General features: G+C 40.6%; 1 pseudogene; it reads left to right on the forward strand.

The window, feature by feature from the left end:
* Positions 1 to 20,721: 20,721 nt before the first annotated feature.
* LOC102501734 (MICOS complex subunit MIC26 pseudogene) lies at positions 20,722 to 21,317 on the forward strand (annotated as a pseudogene).
* Positions 21,318 to 21,771: the final 454 nt, after the last annotated feature.

Consider the following 21,771-nt stretch of genomic DNA (forward strand, 5'->3'; position numbering starts at 1 on the left):
AGCGCAGTCAAAAAATCTTTGCTGCAAAACAAAGAAACACCGCCTTCCCCAGCATTTTGATTAAATAAATTTATGTAAGCGTAGATAAAGTTTTTTCTTTTAGGGCCAGGGGTTTTAATCATCTTTAGGTCCTGCAGATGGTGTTACTGATAATTAAATCCCCTGATACAGTTGATTATGCTGTGTACTCAGTCTAGAAAAATGGTCTTCCTAATTCTACCCTTAGAGAAGGCTGTTCAATATGCCTGTGGAAGAATTAGGGTGTGCTGGTTTCCAGTTCAGCTAGCTTTGTATCCATGGGAATTACATGGAGGGTCTGTTTTACCAGCTCCAGTTAACTTGGGGCTTTACAAGGTGTGCAATCAAGCAATGGTTCCTGGAGGGAAAGGAAGACTACTTCATAGGATTTAAAAGTCCTTGAGATACACTTAAATGCCGTTAACTGAACATAATTTCTGTCCAGTTCTAAAGAAACATTTCTTCTAAGATGATGCCATTTAATTGTGTTTGCACTGAGGGCATTTTTTTTTTTTTAAGAGATTTTTGCTATAGGGCACGTGTGTTTGGCAGAGAGACAGAGAAAGTGAGAAACCACCTCCCAGGAGAATGACCAGGCCACAATCCCTTCTCCTCCATTCTCATCTTGGGATTTTGGGCATGAATGCACACTCACCCAGTGTGTTCTAAGCCACCTCCAGGACTCAAACTGCTGTTGACTATGTGGGTGTCCAGTGACGTAACCATTACGCTATCTACTGGCCCCAAATTACTGTGTGTGTGTGTGTGTGTGTGTGTTTAAAGGCTGTGTGTGTGTTTTTAAGGCAATACATACACTTTAATATAACTTGCATTTGGAATCCTATTTCAGCATTTATAATTCAGTTTTCTGCCATTCACTGCAAGAAAGAATTGTGCAAAGCAGGGGACAGGGTGGGAAGAGATCTGAGTGGAGAGCTGACCGTATTAATTCCACTGTCCATGATGCAAGCAAGATCAGATGTGCTTTTCTGACTTCTCTTTTGCCACATCAGGCATCCTGCAGGTAATACACACTACCTTTTATTTTCTTTCTGATAAGAATTTATGTGTTTTCATTTCCCTCAGCCCAGCTGAAATGCCCTTGAGTGTGGGTGAGAAGGGCTGGTGCCTAGTACTTATGCCTTGCCTAGTTGCTAGGTGACCCACGTAGCCCTCTGTAGCTCAGCTTTCCACGCTCCAACCTCCCCAGTCTTGTTCCAAACTGACAGATAACCTACTACCTTTTGGAAGAGGGCAGCTGCAAAGGAGGAAAGTGTTCGGTTCAGACTTTTTCCTTCCACTTGGATGTTTGAGCTGTTATTCAACCTGAGCAGTTATAGAACTAGCCTTCTGTGTATTGCTAAACCACTCCTTTCACCAAAGACTGCATTGCTTTTAGAGGTTTGGAAATGTAACTTAACTCATCTTTAAAGTATATTATTAAAATTTAATGTTTAAATTGATGGATGTATTTTATGGCCTTTATTTGATTTCTCTCTTGATCGATTTCTCTTTTCCCCACAAGATATGAGGTGTTTTAAGAGAGAAAGCTAGACATGGCCACATTCCTGAGGATCGAAGTGAATTCTGAAAGCTCTTCATAGAGGCAATAAGATAATCAGGAAACCATTTTTCCAGATGACATAAAACATATATGGCTCTTAAGCGAGGGGAAAAAAATCCCAACATAGCCCTAGGAGGGACTTGGACTGCTAAAGTTGTTTGCACTCATTGTTTATGAGTCACAGATGTGGGTCAGACCTCTAGGCCCCTTGTCTGCCTCTCTCCCCCTCCATATCCGGCTTCTCTATCCCCTCCTGGGAGCTGGTTCTGCCTCCTCCTCCTCAGTGCCTCAGGTTGGGGCAGAAATTGCTTTTCACCATTGTTTGGCAGTTCCAGCACTTGGAGAGTGTGTAAGGATGTGTTGGTGCACAGCCTTCAGCCGCAGTTGGTCGTGAGCTGATCCATGTGGAAATGAACCAGAGAACGGTCATGTTCTCAGCTCTGGAGCCCATGAAGCCTGTAGACTGGATTCTGTAATACCCAGATTTTTTTTTTTTTTTGAGAGACTCCAGAGCTGTCTGGGTCACAGCCCTGACCCACACCAGCCATTCCCATTTCACTTCTTCATAACGGCACACATGTTTAACAAATTTACTAAGGTTTAGACGTCACTTGGTCTAAATCAGCTAGTTGAAATAGGACAGATTTGCCCTCCTGAGTGAGGTGAGTACAGGGGAGTAGGGAAGCAGATGACTGATCCTGATACTGAGCAGGCAACAGACCAGCCCAGCACTTCGGGACAGAAAACAACCATTTTCTTATGCTTTCCAATTCTATGGGCCAAATATTTATAGAGGGCCATTGAGCATGATGTGCTTCTGCCCTAAGGTCTCAGCTGGAAAGGCCCGAATGATGTACAGGCTACTTGTCTCACTGTCTGCCACAGGGCTAGGCTTGTGCCTCTGTGTGGCTTCTCCATGATGCTTGGGCTTTCTTATGCTGTGGTGGCCTCAGGACACTGGCACTGCTCCAGGGCATGTCAGGGCTCCAAGGGCCAATGTTCTAGCCAGAAAGGTGGAAGCTCTTCTTCATGGTACAGCCTAGGAAGATGGAGCAGGTTCCATCTGTTGAAGCTGTCCCAAGCTCACCATGAATAAAGGATAGGGATGCACCACCATGGAATTTGCAGCTGTGCTATAAAATGGTCCCACTCAGCCTTTAGTTTACTTACTAGATTTTATTCAAACCTCTTTATTCATGACAGAGCCTGTGAGAGAGGTGAGTACCCTCCACACGGTCTGGTCATCCACTATCCCTTTCTTATAATCTTCCAGCCTATAGGATCCTGAGTGATGTGAGTGAGTGTGTATGGTTCAGGGTGACTAAGCCAGGGACTCAAACCTCACGATCAGTGTGTGATCCATCCTCTCCCAAGTAGTATGTCACTGCTATGCCATGGACAGCCCTCTCTGATTTTGTTTAGTAAAGTATGTAATTTTTTTTAAATTTATAAATAATTATTTAATTTTAAAAATTTATTCATTAATTCATTTTAATTTTGATGAGAGAGAGTACAAGAAAGAGGGGAAGTGAGAAAGCAAGCCATCAGGTCCAAGACTCAAAACTGTGGTTGGCCATGTGGGAGTGTCTAGCACCTTCACCACAATGCCACCTGCTGGTCCCTAGTAAAGTATATATTTCTAATTTCAAAATTAAGAATACTCCAAGCCAAAGTTAATTAGGTATCTATTAGAGCACATTTATTGTTACATGTTAAGAAAACTGTCCAGTTGGAAATGGGGCAGTGGGAAGGCAATGAGTCTTTCAAAGTGATATTAGAGTGATGTCTAACAAGCCCTCTCCATGGTTTTTTTTTTGTTTGTTTTGTTTTGTTTTTCATTATCAGGAGGCATGTACTTTAGTTTGACTCACATTTATCTAAAGTTCCAAGTTTCATGAAGTTACATGTTAAAGTGTTGGTTTTTCTCTGGTAGAGTTGTAGATGTTCATAGAGAAGATAATCTCAAATATTTCACACCCAGCTTAGCACTCTCGTGCCTCCATTACTTTCTCAGACCCTTGTGAATAATTTCTAAATGTTCTTTATACTAGTTTCTTCACCTGTTGGCTCTTCATTAGTGAACTGAATATATTTTTGATACATGCTCATCCTACATTTTTGCATAGGAGTTGTCTTGGTGTTTTGAAATTTACACTTCTATAAGCACAGCATGTAAGTTTTGGGAAACCTTATTCTTCTCTTGCACGAGGCTCTGTAAGTTTTGGGAAACTTTATTCTTACTTCTCTTGCATGAGGCTCTGTTTATACTGATGTTGGATAGATGGGATGCAAAGATTACAACATTTTCTGTTAAGCCTGGAGGAAGCAGATGAGCATCTACTTTCATGTCTATGTTTAATAATTTTCAGGCAGGACTGCTTCTGCTTTATCTTTTGGCTTGTGGGTTTTTAGCCCTATCATTGGTTGCTTTAATTGGCCTCTAATTACAACTAAGTAGCCATTGGCATCAGGAAGCCTCAAACAGTTGGGGCACAGTGGGAATTGGGGGGGAGAGTAGGTCATATGGCACTTTGGGAACAGTGAAAAAACCATAAAAGCATCAATTAGTGTCAGAAGTAAACGATATACTTGGCACTAAACATGCTGAGTCCTTGCGTGTGCCTGGGTAATAGGGCGGATGTTAAATATGTTGTCTTCATCTGAGATGCCACACGTTTCGGCTGTTGTAGTCAACCACAAAGTATAGTGAATAGTTACAGTTCGCTAAACATGGCCTTAGGTACTGAGGAGATAGAAGTAGAAAGTCCTCAGCAAATGCTCCAAGGCTGTCTTGGAAGGCAAGGAGCATGTTCACACAATTCCTGTAACAATACTCTTAGGACAGTGTGTATTTGGGATGCACAGGAGTGTCTGTGGGGGCACAGAGCTGACCAAGCTTCTACACTTCTGTGAACAGGGGATGGAAAGGGGCTGCCTGGTGTGATAGCTGAGCTGGACTATGAAGGGCACCTTGGCTCTGGCTGTGCTCCCTGACATTGTTTTAAACAACCAGAGTCATGCAAGGGGTATTTGAAAAAACTGTTTATGTCCTATTTCTAGAGGAATATCCTGGTCTGAGTTCACAACAAACTTACTGCTTGTAACAGATTTTTAAAAATAGTATTTTGGGGGCCAGCAGGTGGCATTGTAGTTAAGGCATTGGACTCCCACCTTTTAACCTGGACTGTGGTTCAAATTCTAGACCTGGTGGCTTGAAAATCATGCTGGGCCTGTGCGTACGTTCCCAAAGTCCTGAGAGGAGAATGGAAGAGAAGGGATTGTAGTGTGGCCACTGCCACCCAAGGGGAATGAATTCTGACTTTCACCGTCTGTCTCCAGGGAGTGTGCACACCTACGGCAAAAACCTAAAAACAAAAAAACAAAAAACAAAAACAGTTACATTAAACATAAACAACACTAAGGAGATGAAGCTTTGTTGGTATGAGAGTGTTCTAGGTGTTTTTCATCTTTGTCTCCCCAGTTGACATTGATGATGATGGGTCTTTTTTCCTTGACTTGTGAGCAGTGGCCTTATTGTTGGTGTCTGGTTAGGATAGGGCAAGGATTTGCTCAGTGATGTGTAATCGCACATGAAAGAGAACCTCCTTCCCCAGAATCTTTGAAGTGTTCACTTCTTCAACATGACACTAAAACTGTGAAGCTTAATGAGGACAAAGTCTTCACCTTGACTTCAATGTAACACACATTGGAGGAGGCAGTGTCGGGCCATCAAATGCTCACTGTGTCTGCCAGATGCCTGAGCAAAGCTCCACTTCCCTTACAGGTGTATTAGTGAACTTCAGGTGTTTCTCCTCGGGTCTTGAGACCGCTTGGTCATATGTAGTGTTGTTTCTTATGTACATATATTGATTCATTGGGAAAAGTCATGACGTATTTTTCTGTTTTTCTATGCAAAAAATATGTATCATGACTTTGCCAATGATTCATTGTTAATAGCTTATTCAGGAAACTCAGTTTAGATTGTGATGTCTCCAAGATCCATGTTAAATTGGCTCGAGGTGTTTTAGCAAACGGCCATCTGCCTACAGAGAGCAGTAGTTGGTGCCAGAGGCAGTAAAAAATACCTACTTGATTTATTTCATAGCTTTACTACTTTTTTGGAAAACAGTAGCATTCTCCTTTATTTCTTGTAGTTATTAACTAAGCTGTAATAAGGCAAGGAAGCAGCAGAAATGCTTTTGAGTTAAAAACAAAACAAATCCTAGTTTGTAGTATATTTACTCTATTTGGAATTGGTTAGAATATGCTAGGAAGTGAAAGAAAACAGCTCTCTCATTATCATTTCCTGAAGTGGGCAGTGTTAGTCTTAAGATAATAATTATCATGACATTAAGACTTTCTACTTTTTTTTTCTTTTAATTTGTCAGGATGTGCGTATACTTGGCAGAGAATGAGGGGAGAAGGCACCTCCTAGTGGGACCTGTCACATCATAATCCCTTCTCCACCTCCAGTTCTGTTGGGATTTTGGACACACATGCACCTGGTGTTTTTCAAGCTGCCAGGGCTGAAAACCCATTAGAACCATGCTATTGGCCATGCGGGATCTGGCTCTCTTAACCAGGCCATGGGGTCATCACAAGACTTTTACCTTTTAAGATCTTGTAATAAAATATAATGAGATGGCAGAATAGAACATTGTTTGAGGTTTAGAGTCTGTTGGTTGGAATCGATGGGAGGAACTAGGAACCTAAAGGGTCCAGAGCTCCATTCTGCCACTTAACTGGAGGGAATTTCAGCAAAACTGTTGCCATTCTGAATTCCAGTTTATTCACACACACAATGGGGATGATGTGAGGATTCCATAAGATCATGACTGCAAAGTGCTGAGCCGTATTCTGGTCAGACAATAAATGCTCTAAACTGTCCTCAGCTACGACCATGTCCATCACCATCCCTCGTAGATGGAACGGTTTGTCATCAAGGGCCAGAAAAAATTCAATTTTAAGGGCTCTGGTGTCTAACTTTATGGAAGCCAGAAATAAAGGTGCTATTGCAGAAAGTTTAAAAATTCTTATAAATTCTAGTATTTGAAATAGCCCTTAACGATGCCAAGTGCCAGGAGAACTGGAAAAACTCAAACCCTTCTCAAGTTCAGTATGTGTTTTAACAATTATTTCCTTGTATTTTTTCTTACTGAAAGATGAGGATGAATACTACATCTTGCTTTTATTCATTGGGGAAACAGAAATAACACCTAAGACTTAATTTTGTCTTTCTTAAGTAATTCATGTGTATGTGTTCAGCTTAAAACATAACTCATTAAAGGAAGCATATTTCTAAGATATGATTTTGTTTAAATTTCCCAAGGAAAAATCTGAAGGTTAAATTTTGCCCAGTCTGTGTGGGGTCCAAAAGCTTCCTTCGGTTGTGTTTCAGCTTATATGACTTGAGGTTATTCTTGAACAAAGAAAAATCTTTTAAAGAGAATCCTGCGTTCGCCGAGGATTTCAGAGTGTGTTTTAGGATTATGTAGTATGAAATCCCAGACACTTTGGTGTGGCGTGATTTCCTTGGACGTACTTAACATTTTCATGTTACTGGTACATGAAGTAGCCTGAGCTATCAGTTCACTTCTGAAGATGTGATACAAAGGAAGGAGCAGGCTGCCAGAAATTTGTCCCTGAGGTAGAGGGGCTGGTCAGGGGCTCCCCTCATCCCCACCCCATCCCATTATGGCTAAATAACTTTCCTGCCGATGGGAGCCTAAGACTTAATTTTGTCTTTCTTAAGTAATTCATGTGTATGTGTTCAGCTTAAAACATAACTCATTAAAGGAAGCATATTTCTAAGATATGATTTTGTTTAAATTTCCCAAGGAAAAATCTGAAGGTTAAATTTTGCCCAGTCTGTGTGGGGTCCAAAAGCTTCCTTCGGTTGTGTTTCAGCTTATATGACTTGAGGTTATTCTTGAACAAAGAAAAATCTTTTAAAGAGAATCCTGCGTTCGCCGAGGATTTCAGAGTGTGTTTTAGGATTATGTAGTATGAAATCCCAGACACTTTGGTGTGGCGTGATTTCCTTGGACGTACTTAACATTTTCATGTTACTGGTACATGAAGTAGCCTGAGCTATCAGTTCACTTCTGAAGATGTGATACAAAGGAAGGAGCAGGCTGCCAGAAATTTGTCCCTGAGGTAGAGGGGCTGGTCAGGGGCTCCCCTCATCCCCACCCCATCCCATTATGGCAGAATAACTTTCCTGCCGATGGGAGCCTCGTGGGTTACAGAAGAAATCACCGATATTCCCCCTAGCCATGGTCTCTGTCTAGACAGCAGCCATGGAGACCACGGTGTCTTGAGGGTAGCTTAGGGGGAGCGGAGAAGTTGAGGAGAAAGGGGGGTGCTTTTTTCTGGACCTGGCCCAGGGCCGCTTAATGCGTGTTCAGTCTGGCAGCTGAGGTAAGTTGCTGAGCCTCTTGTGATGACCATTTTTGATGTACTTGGCACTCTTGACGGCGGTAATATTGTTCATTCTGCCCCCTCCCCCAGTGGAACATTGGTAAACAGAAAATCATTTTGTAGAGATGCATTTTAGCATTGTTTTTGTTGGACTGTCTCTTTTCCCAAAAGAGCACTTTCATTAAGTAGGAAGGTGAGATTGTGTCTGCTAGTGACTGTTACCTGCATAGGTTAAACATAATTTGGGCACATTTTACAGTGGTGTGCTGGAATTTAGGGTGACTTCCCATCCAAATTGTGGGGAATTGGATGGGAATGAAAGAATTGGTGTTTTTAGCCACGTGTTCAGCAGCTAGCTCGACTGGGGAAAGCACAGGTCTCTGCCCGCTCTGCGACCTTCTTTGTACTGCATCCTTTCATTTAATCACTTCTGTTAGTGTCTGCATAGGTGCACTCGGTGCATTTCTATTTCTTTTCCTACCTATGCCTTTTAATATACCACATGACAAATTTGACTTCATATGCTTCGTAGAGATTAAAAAATATATCTGGAAGCTCTTCTATTGTCTCTTGGAAAATGAATTTGGATTGAAATTTTTCTTTATAAACATCCTTAAGTGTGCACAGACTTTTATTTTAAAAAATAATTATTTTATTTAACTTTGTTTATTTTTATTTTAATTTGACCAGAGAGGGACAGCGTGAGAGAAAAGAAAGTGAGAAAATAAGCTGCCAGGTCCAGGACTCTAACTGCAGTCAGCCATGCGGAAGTCCAGCGCCCTGAACCACCACACCATCTGCCGGCCCCACACAAACGTTCCGACCTTACACCCCAAAACACATTACACAGAATTATTTTGTTAATGTTGCATCTATACCAGCAAAACTCTAAGAGTACTTGACTATGACTTTTTAAAAATCTAGAAATAAACATAATGAGCTATAATCTATTGAACCATTTTGTAAAACCTGGCTGGAGCTATCAGTTTTGCTTTGTAAGATAGGGTGATCATTTCATTTTTATTTTAAGTAATACTGAACTAGTAGAACAAATAACATTTTTTTAAAATGTGAACTCCTAGGGAGTTTTAAAATTAAGTAAGTCTAATTATCACTATTTTGTTTTCATATCAAGCTATTGCTTCATCAAGTTTCTTATTCTTTCAGCTTTTTCTGAGTACTAGCATAATTGTTATAGAATTAAGCTATATTTCCAGAAATCTTTAGAAATATGTCATCATTTTGTCTTTTGTAATCATCCAAAAAGAGCAGTCAGGTGGCCCCCCCCCCCCCAAAAAGCCCCCCCCCCCCCCCCTAATAATTAAAGTGTGACAAAAGAAGATTCTTTTACTCGGTTGTCTTTCCTTTTCAAGTATTTACAGATTTTCATCTAAGCACTCCTGTCATCTTGTTATAAAGTAGCCATAGCTTGTATTCAAGATTGGCATTTTTCTGTGTAGTTTATCTTGGAAAACAACCACTGGGATACTTTTAGCCAAAATCATGCAGTGTTGAGTCTTAAAGTTGTCTCCAGAGACCCCATTTTTTAAAAAATATTTAATTTTATTGATTATTATCATTATTATTATTATTTTACTACAGGGCATATGTGCTCACCAGAGACAGAAAGGGAAAGAAGGTGAAAGAGCAAGTTGCCAGGTCTGGCATTCGAACTATGGTCCGCCATATGGGAGTCCAGCGCCTTAACCACCACATTGCTTTGTGGCCCAAGACTGTTTCTTATAACAGAACTGTTGTGCTAAGATGTAGAGTCAACTAATGGTTTTAAGTTCATATCTAAGATTATTCTTCATAATTCATTAAGTGTATGGGATTGCTAATACTTATTAGGGTGCTAACGCTTCTGTTGATACCTTTAAGGGTATTTTTTAAAAAATTTCTATTCAAATTAAAACTTTCTTTGTGATAAATAAGCATTTCATGACTCATTTAAATTTGGACTTGTCTTTATTTCACACCTTAATTTTCCAGTACTCATTTCATAACATAGAATTACTTTTGAAAGCAGATTTGGCAAACTCATTCCAATAAAATGTTTTTGTTTAGGCTACTTTCAAGATCCAAAGGGACAATATTCAAGAAAATTGCTGATAATTTTATTCTCTCTCTCTCTCTCTCTCTCACACACACACACACACACACACACACACACACACATACACACACATATATATATATGACAGATTGTATTTTTCTGTATATTGTACCTTGGAAAACAACCACCTGGAAACTTTTAGCCAAAATCATAAAATCATGCAATGTTGTCTTAAAGACAACTTAGAGAAACAGAAAGTAAGAAATCACCCCCTGGGGGGATGGCCACACTGCAGTTCTCTCTCCTCCATTCTCCTCTTGGGATCTTGGGCACGCGCGCATGTGTACCCAGCATGAGTTTTAAGTCACCAGGTCCAGTACTCAAATTGTGGTCAACCACATGTGAGTCCAGTGACATCATTACATCATCTACTGGTTCCAATAATTATATTTTTAAAGCCAATGATGAAACAGCCTTAAGGGCACCTGTTTAATGAGAAGGGTTCCACAATGACAAGGGTTCAAATCTCCCAACCCCTGACTTGCCAGCCCTGACATCCTCCTGTGCCTCCTCCCAGTCTCAGTTGTCTCAGCTGTAGATGTAGGTACTAATGTCCCTGTCCTAGGGTCTTAGTGAGAATCTGGGGCCTGAGCATCTGTGTTAGACATCCTTATTGCAGATAGCACCACCAATTTCAATTCAGTTTTACTTAAAACGTAAGATTTCAGCTTCTTCGTTTATTTGCTGACCAGCCACAGGGTTAGCATTGCAGCAGGTATCGTGCATCCTTCAGGGTGGTCCTCGCCAGCTGGACAGTCATGATTCCCCCACTGGGTCAAATGTAAGGGGACTTTTTACATCATCCATGGAAAAGTAAAGTTTCCCTTTTTTGATTTCGAGCCCTCCCACCCACAAAATGTTCTGTTGGGTTTTGCCTTATGGTAAAGTGCATTTTATGGAAGTTAAGAAGAATTCATTCCATGTACCTTAGAGGAATTACAAGCTCAAGGCTGTTTTTTCTTGTCTTTGTCCAACTTGATGTAAGGCAAGGAGGGGGGTGCTCTTAGACAGATTTACCACATGAAAAAGACCGAACTTGTGATCACAGCTCTACCTCAAAGGTGACGGCTTCCCTGAGTGCTAGATGTCACCAGAGTTAAATGTCTCTGTCTCTCTTTTTGTAATATGCCAGTGCGCTCAGTGGAGAAAGATGAATAAAGAGAGGCAAAGCAAGAAAGCAACCCTCATGGGGCATGGGTATACTGCAATCCTTTCTATTCTGTTCTTTTGTTGAAATTTTAGGCACATGCTCTTGGCATGTTTCTTGAACTATCAGGTCCAGGACTCGAACCACATGACTGGCCATGTGAAATCCAGCTGCACCAACCACCAAACCATGGGCTGGCCTTATTAAATGTCTGTTTCTGTTGATGTGCGGTGGTGGGAAATGGTGGTAGAGTACAAATCTTGTGGTTTAGAGTCAACAATTCCTACACTAGGTGTGTGCGTGTGTCTGGAGCCTCGTCACTGGGTTTATTGGAACATCGAAGCCACTGTGCAGAGGTGCATCTTTAGGGCTGGCAGTGCCAGGTTGACACCTCCCTCCTCAGGTCAGACTCCATCTGGTCCTCTCCCCCACACCTCTTCTCAGGCCCTGCCTACCTGACTTCTTCACACTTCAGTGTATTCTTGCCTGTGGAAGTAAGACTGCATGGTCATGATTGGACTTTCCCACTGGTCACTGCAATGGCCTCTGCTGAGTGATTCTCAGTATCCAGTCTCAGGCCACCTTTGATGATGGCCACCTGGACTTGACTCTGAGCTCAGTGTGCCTCTAATAACCTCACCCTCCCTTCTGTGTCTCTCCTCCAGTTTTCCGTGCTCTGAGCACAGCAGGCAGGAAGATGCTTTCCCTGCTGACCACCAGTGGGTCAGTGGCTCACCAGGAGCTGGAGGGTGGTGGGGAGGAAGCTCCTGTGAGCACCCACAGGAAAGCAGATGGGGAAGCAGGAGATAGAGTGGTTTTCCTGAAAGTTCTTGCATATTCACATTTTTTTCCTGAGGGAAATTAGAAATTGAGTTCTCTTTAAGGAAATAATGTCTTTGTACAGCTCATTTGCTGCTGAGCATTGTATGGTGGTATTGAACACAGACCTGGGTGTTTTTGGTTTTTTTTTTTTTTTTTTTGAGAGGTTTTTGCCATAGGGTGTGTGTGCTTACCAGACAGGGAGAAACAGAGACAGAAAGCAAGAAATCACCCCCCTCCCCAAGGGGATGGCCACACCACAATCCCTTCTCCTCCATTCTCCTCTTGGGATCTTGGGCACACATGCACACGCGCCCGGTGTGAGTTTTAAGCCACCAGGTCTGGGACGCGAACCGCGGTCAACTATGTGGGAGTCCAGCGACATAGCCATTACGCTAACTGCCAGTCCCTAGACCTGGGTGTGTTTGAGGAACCATCCTACATGAATTTAGCAGAGTTCAGGATGTTGTATCAGCTCACCCTGCTTTCCACTAACTGGCAATTCAGAGGGAGGATACAGTTAGGACACAGAAGCATGGCAAGATACAAGACGGCTTGGAACAGTTGTGAGTGTTTTAACAAGGTCAGTGGGAAAGTTCTTAAATTAACTAGCTATTCTTTGGGCCTATAGGCATCTTTGTAGTGTTCTAAGAGAAGGTTAAACTTGTTCCTCACTCTCTGAAGAGTGTCCCAGGCTTGTTCTGTTGTAAAGGTGACACATTTGAGTAAAGATCAGGTTGCAGACTCTTGAGATTATTTGCTAAAAATGTTCCTGACTGAAATGTTGTCAAAATTACCTATTAAATGTTTTTTTTTCTAAGATTATCTTAATTTTCCTGTTGCTTTTTGAATAAAATGCCGGCCAGATAGGATGGCTCATAGTGGTTTTTGTTTTTGTTTTTCTCCTTTTCCTGTCTGAATAGTTGGTTTTTGTTGCTGTCAATCATTACATGTAGTTCATAGGAGGATTTAAAAACAGAACCCTGACACCAGTGAAATGAGTGAAGTAAAATGGTCCAGTGTGGAGAAGCCCACAGAACCTGTACTGGAAAGATTAGGAGCATCTTCTCTCTATTCCTCCTTTTCAGGTCGGACACAAATCACTCTTTTGAGATGAGTGATTTTAATGACATCTCAAAGGCAAGAGCATCCCACACAATGTGGTCTTCATGCCTCAGTTGTTTTAAATTTCTTGTCTTTGTTTAATTATAATTTTAATTAACTTAAAAGTTGTACATACTTATAAGATACAGTGTGTGTGTGTGCTTTTTAAAACGTGAATATAATATGTTGACTCAGGAGCATGGGGGTGCAGTGGTGATTGGGCCTACACTCGCAATGAGACACGGGTTTTTGTCTGACGCTTAGGAGGAATTAGAGTCGTGGACACACGGTGGGTATAGTAAAGTGGGGGAATTTATTAAAAGAGAGGGGAGGAAAAAGAGAGCTCCCAAGAAGGGAGGGGTTGTGGAAAATGGGTTGCCAAGGAAGAACTGTGGCAAGGGGTTTTTATTGGGTCAGGAAGGGATTGTCTGGACTGGTTCTAGGTGGGACTTGTGCATGCATTCCCCTCCTGGTGGGAAGGGCACATGCTGGATGGGTCCAGTTATCTTCCTAATTTGAGTGGGTACCAAGGTCAGGAGATTCTCTGTCTAGAAGCTTTGGGCCATGAAAACCATTATCTTCTTCCTGGAATGTGGTGGGGCATGGAAAAAGCCTTTGCTTTCGGTCTAGGTCATGTTGCGTAGGTCAGTTACTAAGCCACCACTGTCTCAAAACTTAGCCATTTTCTGATTCCATTTTGGGCTTGTACCCTAACTATATTTTTAGGGTTCCTGTCTCCTACCTCATGATCAAATGAGGACAATAAGTATATCCACTATCTCAAACACTTATTATTTGATGCTGTGAACATTTAAAAATCCTCTCTACCTTTTTTGAAATGTAAATTGAATTGTCACCGGCTATAATTATGATCCTGGCAAAGTATGGGATCTTGGAACAATGTGGAAACTAATATTTTATAGACGTGTATGTGTAAGTGAAAATTTAGCTTACACAATAGCTCTATGATAAGTTTCCTCCCCAGATGAGTTAGAGAAACTAGACAGCAGTGGCTAGGTGCGGAAAGATAATAATCTAATATTAATTTGCATTAACTGCCTTGTTTTCCTTTATGCTTTTTAAAACGTGAATATAATATGTTGACTCAGGAGCATGGGGGTGCAGTGGTGATTGGGCCTACACTCGCAATGAGACACGGGTTTTTGTCTGACGCTTAGGAGGAATTAGAGTCGTGGACACACGGTGGGTATAGTAAAGTGGGGGAATTTATTAAAAGAGAGGGGAGGAAAAAGAGAGCTCCCAAGAAGGGAGGGGTTGTGGAAAATGGGTTGCCAAGGAAGAACTGTGGCAAGGGGTTTTTATTGGGTCAGGAAGGGATTGTCTGGACTGGTTCTAGGTGGGACTTGTGCATGCATTCCCCTCCTGGTGGGAAGGGCACATGCTGGATGGGTCCAGTTATCTTCCTAATTTGAGTGGGTACCAAGGTCAGGAGATTCTCTGTCTAGAAGCTTTGGGCCATGAAAACCATTATCTTCTTCCTGGAATGTGGTGGGGCATGGAAAAAGCCTTTGCTTTCGGTCTAGGTCATGTTGCGTAGGTCAGTTACTAAGCCACCACTGTCTCAAAACTTAGCCATTTTCTGATTCCATTTTGGGCTTGTACCCTAACTATATTTTTAGGGTTCCTGTCTCCTACCTCATGATCAAATGAGGACAATAAGTATATCCACTATCTCAAACACTTATTATTTGATGCTGTGAACATTTAAAAATCCTCTCTACCTTTTTTGAAATGTAAATTGAATTGTCACCGGCTATAATTATGATCCTGGCAAAGTATGGGATCTTGGAACAATGTGGAAACTAATATTTTATAGACGTGTATGTGTAAGTGAAAATTTAGCTTACACAATAGCTCTATGATAAGTTTCCTCCCCAGATGAGTTAGAGAAACTAGACAGCAGTGGCTAGGTGCGGAAAGATAATAATCTAATATTAATTTGCATTAACTGCCTTGTTTTCCTTTACTTCCTTATCATGACTTTTGTTTGGTCCCACTCCACTGGATCAATTCCCATCTCAGGAAACCCATGTTCATTTGCCCTTCATCCAGAATAGCTACTGCTGTGTTCTTTGTCACAGTGTAGCAAAGCCCTTCTTATGTTGCTAATTCAATAGTCAAAATTGACGCATTATCTCTTTGTGTTCAAATGGAAGACAGTGCAAATGTTTGTTTACAGATACTAGTCTAAAGAATAAGACAGAAGAGGGACAAGCAGAAGGCATAATGGTTACCATCACTGGACTCCCATGTAGTCGACTGTGGTTCAAGACCTGGACCTGGCAGCTTAAAACTCATGCCAGGCATGTGCACGTGCATGCTCAAGATCTCAAAAGGAGAATGAATTATGACATGGCCATCCCCTCCTTGGGGATGATTTCTCACTTTCTGTCTCCCTCTCTGGCAAGTATAAGTGCACACACCCTATAGCAAAAATCTCTTAAAAAAAAAATAACACAGAAGATATTGAAGATGGGAAGAGAGCTTTTATGTAAGCAGAGAAAATGAACAAATGTGCAAAACATTTCCACATTTGGAATTTTAGAGTATGATACCCCAGATCTAAAGTTGTCAGTAGTTTTGTGTTTTTAAATTAGTACTTTCAGTTTTCCATTGCTTTGGCAATTTCAGTTTTGATGAGAGTCTAGACTATTGAACAAAAGAATCTGTCTCAAAAATGAATTCCAAGTTTGTCCTCGAGGAGCTAGAAATTGCTTGCAACTTTGTGAAAGGCCCTTTCTTAACTTCTTTCCTCTTCAGTGGTTTGGGAAAACAAGACAAAATAAACAAAAAATGTTGTATCCAAATACATCTTGTTACATTACCATACATTTCTCACAGGTGCTCACAGAGTTTTGTTGTCATTCATGGTTATTTTTCTTTATAATGTGAAACATCAGTCTTACACTAGTGTATTTATTTGCTACTTTTAATAAGCAGCAGGGCTGACAGTAGGGCTGTAAACTCTTTAACCTGGCCATTTATTACTTTAACTTACACTCGGAGTTCATTAATACGTTCTCAGCATGGTTATTAGCTTCTTAGGATACAAAGGTGAATATAGAGGTCTTCAATTCAGGAAGCTCTTAGCACCTTCAGAGAGCACGTGCTGACAGTCTACTGCAATACAGCGTAAACAGCAGGTGCACAAATTGTTCTGGGCTCAAAGAAAGATGGTGTTGATTTGAATGTCATGAATTTTTTTTATTATAACTTTTAAAATGTACATTTAATCACTGTACATCTTTATAAGGTATAACATGGTTTTTCCCTGGCATGAATATAGTGCATATTAGTCAAGTCAAAGGGAATGTGATTAACCTTTAAAACTAACATTTGCCTTTATTAATTCCTAGTTACAATCCTAATGCTTTTTTTCTTCCTTTAAAAAAAAATCATTGGTAATCATTGGAGAATTTGTGGTAAGTTTGTATTCCTAATCTAGTTACTTTTAAAAAAAAATTATAGGTCATTCTCATTATTATATTACAGTGTTATGTCAAAATGATTCAATTTTACATTTCCAAGAGATTATTAAATACTATAGGATGCATTTTTTTAAAAAAAATAATTACTTATTTTTAATTTGACTAGAGAGGGACAAAGTGAAAGAGGGAAATTGAGAAAGTAAGCCACCAGGTCTGGGGCTTGAACCACGGTCAACCATGTGGGAGTCCAGCACCCTTAACCACCATGCCACCTGCCAGCCCCATATATGAGGCATCTTATTGAAATTTGCTTATTTAAGAAATATAAGTATTTTATCTTTTGCTTTTGGGTACATTCAAGGTGCAAGGGTGAGTAGTTCAGATTTAAACATTGTAAACAATGCTGAAGAGATACACAAAGTAATCATGAATTAAAATATTTTAAAATCAAATAGGTTATGAATTCTTATATTTTAAGTAAATGCAATGTAAATGTGAACCAGAGGTTAGTCTGTATTTGTGACATTCTATTCTAAGTACTTATCATTTAATTTCAATACTGGGTTGCTGGAAAAGTCATGACACATTTATGCCTAGAAAACTATGTCAACTATGTTGTGATTTTTCCAATCACCTAATAACATCTGGTTTCATTAAACTGGGGAAAAAGGTAAACTGAAGTCAACATATAGTAGTTCCTTAAGTTGCCAAGCCTTATGCTGGGAGATTCACATGCCAGTTCATTTAATTCTCAGAGCAGCATTATGAGGTGGATCTTGTTATAGAAGAAACTATGGATGAGAAAACTGAGGTTTAGAGAATAGGGATTTGTGGGCCATCATGGCCATTCTTGAGCTCAGGTCTGACTTGCTGCTTCTGTCCCTAGAATCACTTCTTTTTTCTTTGTTCATGATGGAGTGCTTGTCTGCACATCTGAGATGGACAAGAGAGGAGCACCCTCCACTGGTCTGCTCTCATCCTAATCCCCTCCTTCCAGTCCTCCAACCTGTCAATCTTTTGCACTGCATGTTTCAGTCTGACCTGGACAGGGATTCAAGCTGCAGTCACCATGTGCCATCCAACTTTTCTAGAGCAACATGTCAGTGTTTCGCTACCCAGGAGGCCCTCAAGCCACGTCATAACCCTGCCTTTCAACACAGACAACTGTCAGAAGTCAATTAGGGCTGAATGCACCCAGTACTAGAGTGTGATTTAATCTGGTGAATGAGCACTTGTTACAACAATATGTTGTCCTGGTTCACAATCATAATGATCCATAAACGTGACCATCAGTGTGCAGCCTCCTAGAAGCTCTAGAAAGGGAGCCCACTTAATAAACACATGATTTTTGTCATGGGCTAGATGCCAACACACCTGGAATAGAGTTGCATAATTAATAGGATCTTGGTCCACAGATGTGGATTGTCATGCTTAGTTTACAACAGGTTTTTCTTAAAGGTGAATTCCTACATCACATCTGGGGGTAGTAGGCACAGGCAGGCTCTCAAACAGCTTCCAGAGAGAGCATCTACGTTGACAAGGGGAATGTGCCAAAAAATTCAGAGTCATTAAAATTTTACAAGTGCTAACTCAGCTATTACTGCAAACAGGAGGAGGAGGAGGAGTGGGTGAGACAAGAGTGTATCTCATTGTCACATATTTCTGAAAATGACCCAAATTGAGTTCTCCTTGGCACTGAGTTAGCAGGAAGCTTCATACCTCCTGTCGAGTTGGGGGAACTTTATTAGGCCTTCCTCCTCTAAGCCTGCCTCCTGGTGGACGTGGCGTAGCCTTACCTGGTCTTGCCCACAGGTATGAGTGATACAGGCGTGCCATTTACTCAGGTGTCAGGACTGGTGCTCTTACCCTGCCCCTGCCACACCATTGTCCTACATGCATGATTCCTCAGGGCTGTTCCTGCAGCTGGAATTCTGCCACCTTTTCAAATGCAAGTCAAGGTGTGTACTATTTTCTAGTTTGGGATGATGCTAAGTTCTATTTTTTACAAGGTTTACATGTGCCTGTAGAAAAGAATAACATTTATGACTTTAAAATCTCTATCTTAAAAAGTGCTCACTATTGTATAGTTACATAGATGGGGGCAGCGGGGGGAGAGAAGCAATGTTCTTTTTTCTTTTTAAAACAAGACTATCTTGACCATCCCAGAGAAATTTTTTGTAGTTCTCCATTAAATAATATTGCTGGTATTTGAAAACATGTTAATATATATAATCCTCATATGATTATTTTATAAAAAGCAATTGCTAGTAAGTGTTTTATATGGCTATTAATACATTGCAGTCTAATAAACTTTAACCAAGTAATCTATGTTAATTCTGAGTTTTAAATGATCACTTGCAACATTGTACCCCAGGGTACTTTTTGACAAGGTAAAGTTGAGAACCTTACAATATTAGATGAATGAGCCTCTTCAGTTCCATTAGTATTTCTATTTTTCTTGAAGCCATGACCAGCAGACTGATAACACCAGTTTGCATCAAATCAGTCCCTTCTCAGAACTTCCCTCCATTGCCCCACATGTGGAGCTTACGCATGCTTTGATGGTGAACACAAAGAATTGGTGCATGGAATTAAACTTGATAGCTCTTCCTGCCACAAATTAAATCCTGTTAAGCCAAATAAATTTTAATAGACTTTGCATGTATAAAGCATTGAATACTTAGAGAGGTAATTGAGCAGGAAGCCTTCTGTTTTGTCTGCATGAAGACCTCTGGTATAGCAACCTTAAGGAAAACATTTGTAACTAACTCCTGTACCTCTGAGTATTTGGAAAAACCCTTATCTATACCATACGCTGTAATTTTTGAAAGCCTGCATAACACCTCTGTGGTGATGCCAGATTCTTGTTTATTAACAAGGGCTTAACAAAGTTAGTATTGGGGCAATTTTTTTTTTAAACGAATGTCTCGGGAAAGAATGGGTTGGTTTTCCCATCTAGAAGACAAAACGAATGTTTGCTGTCTTTTCCTGAATCTCAGCCTGTCTTTATGCCCCACCATAGTTGCATTTTTTTCCCGTCACATTGGGTCAGGATACTTTAGTTTGTCACATGTAATGAGAAGCTGTTGCCTGAGGATTTATTTTCTACTTCATTATTCTCATTATTTGAAATGCTGTTTCCCAAAGCATACCCAACAGAATTTTTAAAATTTGTATTTGTGTCCACAAAATGATGGAATGGTTATTTTGAATAAATGATGCAGCTCCCTGTCTATTCTTTGTTATGTAGTTGTGGAAAGATAATAGTAAAAATTTGTTTTGCTCAAAATCATCTAGGAATTATGGAGAATCTTTCTATGAGCTTAAGTTAAACATGTTTGTATAGGAAGGAGAAAAAGCCTTATTGCTAAAAAGTCATTTTTCATGGAAGCAAGTAAAGATTTAAAGTTGTTGATTAAGCTGGTCAGTAAAATGCTTTGTAACGTGACTTGGTATAAGTATCAAGATTTTTTTTTTTTAGCTGCCATGACCTTTTCACAAACTTCTTTGAAGAATACTTAATTTGAATGGAAAACAGATTAAACTGTCCGCACTGGGCCTGGCAGGTGGCATGGTGGTTAAGGTGCTGAGTTCTCATGTGGTTAACTGCAGTTCGATTTCTGGACCTGGTGACTTGAAAACCACACCGGTGTATAAGTGTGTATGCCTAACATCCTAAGACGAGAATGGAGGACAAAGGATTGCCGCATGGCTGCCCCCTTTAGGGGTTGATTTCCCACTTTCTCTCTGTCTCCAGTGAACTCACTTGCCCTATGTCAAAAATCTTAAAAAAAAAAAAAAATCCTAACTGAAATAAATTGCTGTTAGTCAGAGGGACTGTTAAAAAATTCAAAGCGTGGACATTTCCTCTTCTGGAAATGGTCTTATTACTTCTGGCCCCATATAGTGGTTCCTATTATGTCCACAGTATTACTTCTGTAAGAATTTAAGACCACTGCTTTCATAAATAAAATACAACTTTTGTTGGAGCCTTTTGGTTGTGAATTCTGAGAAATGTGGAAGTTTTGATTTTTCTCTTAGAGAATTATTTAGTCTTAAAAAAAGAATACCTGGGGGTGCCTCCAGCGACATGTTCAAGGTAATCCAGAGGTCCGTGGGGCCAGCCAGCCTGAGTCTGCTCACCTTCAAAGCCTACACAGCTTCAAAAAAGAACTCGCCCAATAAAAATGAACGTTGATGAGCTTTCACTCTTCAGTTCCTGAGGGGTAGTCCAAGTATGTGGAGGAGCCAGGGAGCCAACTTGAGGAAAGCATCTCACGGCTTCGACATCACTGAGAGCCATATACAAGCTGCTGTCAGGAAATGTACTCCCAAGTTAAGCCCAAGACGCAGAATTTGGTTCAATGGGGGTTAGATAGCTATGGATATCTCCCAAATGTACCTCCTGGACTTTTTGTAAGACTTGCTGTTACTGGTTTTGCTGGCCTTGTTGGACTGCTTTTGGCTAGAAGGTCAAAAGTAAAGAAGTGGGTGTACCCACCTGGATTCGTGAGATTAGCCGCCTCTGTCTATTATCCACAACAAGCCACTGCATTTGCCCAGGTCAGTGGAGAGAAATTCTATGACTGGGGTTTACAAGGGTACATAGTCATGGAAGATTTGTAGGAGGAGAACTTTCAAAAGCCAGGAGATGTGAGGCATTCACCTGGGGAGAAGTAGAAAACTTCAAGTCTGCCCATTTTAATCAGTTATAGGTAAAGTCCGGAAAGTCCTATAGCAAATCAGTATTTCTACCGAACAATGGTAAAGAAGTCATTATTGAATATAATAAATGGCTTTTATCAGGAGCAACTATGCTAGGCTTCTTTGTTATCTTGGATGATATCATACTACAAGTGGACTAATCTGAAATCCTTTCACTTAAAAATAATGTAAAGCCTTGGGGCCGGCAGGTAATTAAGGGCATGGTAATTAGGGGTGCTGGACTCCCACATGGCTGACCATGGTTCAAATCCTGGACCTGGTGGCTTGCTATCTCATTTTCTCTCTCTCTGTCCCTCCCTGGTCAAATTTAAAACAAAAAATGTAAATAAATAAAGTTAAATAAAATAATTATAAAAAAAATAATGTACAAGCTTTAGAATTCCTTCCTCTCTCATTGCTGTTTATGTGT

Source organism: Tupaia chinensis, unplaced genomic scaffold, assembly GCF_000334495.1.
Source record: "Tupaia chinensis unplaced genomic scaffold, TupChi_1.0 Scaffold000052_1, whole genome shotgun sequence".
NCBI lineage: Eukaryota > Metazoa > Chordata > Mammalia > Scandentia > Tupaiidae > Tupaia > Tupaia belangeri.